This window comes from Macrobrachium nipponense, chromosome 11, assembly GCF_015104395.2.
Source record: "Macrobrachium nipponense isolate FS-2020 chromosome 11, ASM1510439v2, whole genome shotgun sequence".
NCBI lineage: Eukaryota > Metazoa > Arthropoda > Malacostraca > Decapoda > Palaemonidae > Macrobrachium > Macrobrachium nipponense.
Window position 1 is genome coordinate 79,549,121 of NC_061087.1, and position 5,928 is coordinate 79,555,048.

The window sequence follows — 5,928 nt, forward strand, 5'->3', positions numbered from 1 at the left end:
TCTTCTTCTGAATGGGAAGAACTTATAATGGAAAATAATAAGTAAATAGAGAATGTGTGAAGAAAAAAAAATAATGCATGCAATCTGAATAACAAATCAGGAACCAACTATTATGAACCTGGAACACTGATATACGAAAAGTCCTCCAAAAAAAAAAATAGCTTAGGCTGCCACTAATGCTCATTTATACCTGTGCAGGTCAAAATTAACAAAGTTAGTGGGTTCAGTTTTGCCTGCACAGGGCCCTGGGGGGGGCCGACAGCGCAGGTATAATGAACGTTATTGGCGGACTTTAGTAAGATCTGTATTGAGGTATGCAGTGTAAGGAGGAGAGCCTCAGTGGCGTGTTCGGTATGGTGTTGGCGTACCACCTCGCTGGCCACGAGTTCGATTCTCATGCATTCCACTGAGGTGTGAGATATGTGTATTTCTGGTGACAGAAGTTCACGTCTCGACGTGGTTCGGAAGTCACGAAAAACCGTTGGTCCTGTTGCTAAATAACGGCTGGTTCCATGCAATGTAAAAAAAAAACCAGAAAAACATAAAACAAACAAACAAACAAGCAATGCACCATTAAGGTAAATTAATTAAGTTCCTTGTGAAGGTAATAATAACTGATGTTTACAGAAGGTATATCAGTTTACGAAAGACTACAAACCCGGGCCCCCGCCAGCCAATTATATGCATCTTATTTTTCTTCTAAAGCTTCTGCCATTTATATTTCATAGTCTTTTCACCTAGCTGAGATTACAGATTATCAATAACCATATGCAAACAGTTATGACTGCAAAGAAAGATACTGTGGGTACCTATAGATTTGGAATACATAAAACCTACTTGTTTGAAAACCATGGACTTGAAGGTTGGATATGAGTGGATATTTGTAAAAAATAAATCACAAGAATGGAGTAGAAGGCTGGATGAGTGGGACATTTGTGGAAGATAAATCACAAGAATGAAGGAGAAGGCTGGATATGAGTGGACATTTGTGGAAGATAAATCACAAGAATGAAGTAGAAGGATGGATATGAGTGGACATTTGTGGAAGATAAATCCAAGAATGAATGAGAAGCTGGATATGATGGACATTTGTGGAGATAATCACAGAATGAGGAGAAGGCTGGATATAGAGTGGACAGTTTGTGAAAAATAAATCACAAGAATGAAGTAGAATGCTGGATATGAGTGGACATTTGTGAAAAGATAAATCCCAGACTGAAGGGAAGGCATAAATGAATGGACATGGGAAAGATAAATCACAAGAATTAAAGTAGAAGGCTGGATATGAGTGGACATTTGTGAAAATAAGATAAAATCACAACAATAAAGGAGAAGGCTGGATATGAGTGGACCATTTGTGAAAGATAAACACAAGAATGAGTAGAAGGCTGGATATAAGTGGACATTTGTGAAAGATAAATCACAAGAATGAAGAAGGCTGGATATGAGTGGACATTTGTGAAAGATAAATCACAAGAATGAAGTAGAAGGCAGGATATGAGTGGACATTTGTGAAAGATAAATCACAAGAATAAAGTATAAGGGTGGATATGAGTGGACATTTGTGAAAGATAAATCACAAGGATGTAGTATAAGGCTGGATATGAGTGGACATTTGTGAAAGATAATCACAGGAATGAAGTAGATGGCTGGATATAAGTGGAAATTTGTGAAAGATAAACAACATGAATGAATTAGAAGGCTGGATATAAGTGGACATTTGTGAAAGATAAATCACAAGAATGAAGTAAAGGGCTGGATATAAGTGGACATTTGTGAAAGATAAATCACAAAAATGAAATAGATGGCTGGATATAAGTGGACATTTGTGGAATAATATATCAAAAGAATGAAGTAGAATGCTGGATATAAGTGGATATTTGTGAAAGAAATCACAGAATGAAGGAAAAGACTGGATATGAGTGGACATTTGTGAAAGATTAATCCACACGAATGAAGTAGATGGAGTGATATTGATATGAGTGGAAATTTGTGAAAGATAAATCACATGAATGAAGTAGAATTATGGATATGAGTGGATATTTTGTGAAAGAAATCACAAGAAATGAAGGAGAAGACTGGATATGTGTGGATATTTTGTGAAAGATTAATCACTAAAGAATGAAGTAGAAGGGCTGCATATGAGTGGCATTTGTTTGTTGAAAATTAATCACAAAGATGAAGTAGAAGGCTGAAAAATTATGGGAGGTGGACTTTGTGAAAGATAAATATCACAGAATGAAGGGAAGAACTGGATGATGGGACATTTGTGGGAAAGATAAACACCAAGAATGAAGGTAAGACTGGGTAAATGAGTGGACATTTGTGAGAGATAAATCACAAGAATGAAGGAAAAGGAATACTGGGTATGAGTTGGATATTTGTGAAAGATAAATCCCAACAAGAATGAAGGAGAAGACTAGGGTTAATGAGGTGGACATTTTGTGCAAGGATAAATCACAAAAATGAATTGTAAGGAAGGCTCGGTAATGAGTTGGACATTTTGTGGAAAGGATTAATCACAAGGCAATGAAGGAAAGAAGGTTGGGTATGAGTGGAACATTTGTGAAAGGATTAATCACAAAAAGGATGAAGTAGGAAGGCTCGGATGATAGAGTTGGCAAATTTGTGAAAGATTTTAAATCACAAAGAATGAAGGAAGTAAGGACTGGATATATGAGTGGTACATTTTGTGAAAGATAAATCACAATGAAGGTAGAAAAGGAAGGAAATTCCTGGTTAAAAATGGGAGGGTGGAAACATTTGTGGAAAGAATAAATCACAATAATGAAGGAAAAGACTAGGTATGGAGTGGATAATTTGGTGAAAGATAAATCACAAGCTGAAGGAGAAGGACTAGGGATAGTGGACCGTTTGTGGAAAGATAAATCACAAGAATTGAAGAGAAGGCTGGTTATGAGTGGACATTTGTGAAAGATAAATCAACAAGAAAGGAAGGAGAAGACTGGGTATTAGTGGCATTTGTGGAAAGGTAAATCACAAAATTGAAGTAGAAGGCTCGATATGAGTGGACATTTGTGAAAGATTAATCACAAGAATGAAGGAGAAGGCTGGATATGAGTGGACATTTGTGAAAGATTCAATCAACAAGGATGAAGTAGGAGGGCGGATATGATTGGACATTTGTGAAAGATAAATCACAAGAATGAAGGAGTAGACTGGATATGAGTGGACATTTGTGAAAGATTAATCACAAGAATGAAGGAGTAGACTGGATATCAGTGGGCATTTATGAAAGATAAATCACATGAAGGAAGGAGAAGGCTGGATATGAGTGGACATTTGTGAAAGATTAGTCACAAGAATGAAGTAGAAGACTGGATATGAGTGGACATTTGTGAAAGATTAATCACAAGAATGAAGGAGAAGGCTGGATATGAGTGGACATTTGTGAAATATTAGTCACAAGAATGAAGTAGAAGGCTGGATATGAGTGGACATTTGTGAAAGATTAATCACAAGAATGAAGTAGAAGGCTGGATATGAGTGGACATTTGTGAAAGATTAATCACAAGAATGAAGTAGAAGGCTGGCTGGATATGAGTGGACATTTTTTAAAGATTAATCACAAGAATGAAGTAGAAGGCCGGATATGAGTGGACATTTGTGAAAGATAAATCACAAGAATAAAGTATAAAGATGGATATGAGTGGGCATTTCTGAAAGATAAATCAGAAGAATGAAGTAGATGGCTGGATGTGGACATTTGTGAAAGATAAAAATCACAAGCCAAGAATGAATTAGAAGGCTGGGATATGAGTGGACATTTGTGAAAGATAAATGACAAGAATTTAGGAGAAGATGGACATAAATGGACATTTGTGAAAGATAAATCACAAGAATGAAGTATAAGGCTAGATATGAGTGGACATTTGTGAAAGATAAATCACAAGAATGAAGGACAAGGCTACATATGAGTGGTTATTGTGAAAGATAAATTACAAGAATGAAAGAAAAGGCTAGATATGAGTGCACATTTGTGGAGAAAAATCAAAAGAATGAAGTAGAAGGATGGATAAATGAGGACATTTGTTAAAGATAAATCACAAGAATGTAGTAGAAGGCTGGATATGAGTGCACATTTGTGAAAGATAAAATCAATAGAATGAAGTAGAAGGATGGATATAAGTGGACATTTTGTGAAAGATAAATCACAAGAATGAAGGAAAAGGCTGGATATGAGTGCACATTTGAGGAAGAAAAATCAAAGGAATGAAGTAGACGGATGGATATAAGTGGACATTTGTGAAAGATAAATCACAAGAATGAGGAAAAGGCTGGATATGAGTGGACATTTGTGAAAGATAAATTAAAAAGAATGAAAGTAGATGGTTGGATATGAGTGGACATTTGTGAAAGATAAGTCACACGAATGAAGTAGAAGGCTGGATATGAGTGGACATTTGTGAAAGAAATCACAATATGAAGGAGAAGACTGGACATGAGTGGACATATGTGAGAAATTAATCACAAGAATGAAGGAGAAGGCTGGATATGAGTGGACATTTGTGAAAGATTAATCACAAGAATGAAGTAGAAGGCTGGATATGAGTGGACATTTGTGAAAGATAAATCACAAGAATGAAGTAGAAGGGGTTGGTTATGAGTAGACATTTGTGAAGATTAATCACAAGAATGAAGTAGAAGACTGGATATGAGTGGGCATTTATGAAAGATTAATCACAAGAATGAAGTAGAAGGCTGGATATGATTGGACATTTGTGAAAGGTTAATCACAAGAATGAAGTAGAAAGCCGGTATGAGTGGACATTTGTGAAAGATAAACACAAGAATGAAGGAGAAGACTGGGTATGAGTGGGACATTTGTGAAAGATTAATCACAAAAATGAAGTAGAAGGCTGGATATGAGTGGCATTATGAAAGATAAATCACAAGAATGAGGAGAAGGCTGGTATGAGTGGACATTTGTGAAAGATTAATCACAAGAATGAAGTAGAAGGCTGGATATGAGTGGACATTTGTGAAAGATTAATCACAAGAATGAAGTAGAAGGCCGGATATGAGTGGATATTTGTGAAAGATAAATCACAAGAATGAAGTAAAAGGCTAGTGTGATGGTAATTGCTTTCTAGCAAAGAAAGATAAAGGAAAGGAGAACGCATTTTCGAGAAGTTCGGCAGCAAGGAGGTGTTAGCGCATTGTGTTAGAGGTGCCTGTTATCATGATGGTTCTAGAATCGGCAGGAGTGTTGTGGAACTCATCTCGCGCCGTCATGACGTGAGAAACGCCGCGATTTCTGATGCCATAACTCGTCTAGATTCATCTAAAGAAGTTCTAGTTCTAGTAATCTCGGGAGCCTGTGACGTTCGCCATAGGCTCCGCCCCCAGAGTGCCATATAAATACGACGGTCGTAGCAGCAGCCGCCGAGATCGTAAAAGAGAGATCACCAGTTAGTCACAGAGAGATATCCTCAGTAACAGCCACAGATCAGATTATCAGTGAGAGATCAGCAGCAGCAGAGATCATCCGTGAGAGATAAGACAGAAAGGGACCGACGAAGGATCAGAAGAAAAGTTGCTCGAGAGTTGGTTGGATTTTGGTCAAGCCATCTTCAGGAGTGGACGACCGAGTTATCTCGATGTTTGAGAAGACTTCAGAGAAGAAAATGTCCTGCTAGAGGTTTTGGGGAGTTACTGCCTTTCAAGTATCAAGAGTAAACTTTATTTTCTGCAATACAGAGTCAAGAGGACGTCTGCAATTGCCGCTCTCCTTTTGTGAAGCCATCATCTTCGAGTCACTAAACGGCCAGCAGTATTTGAATTACCTCGCTGTTCCCCAGTTCATGCAGTGTAAGATTTTATTTTTTTTATGTAAATAGGAGATACCATTCTGCATTTACCTTTGTTAGTAAGCTTGTAAATAAACCTTTGTTGTGTTAGTGTTTC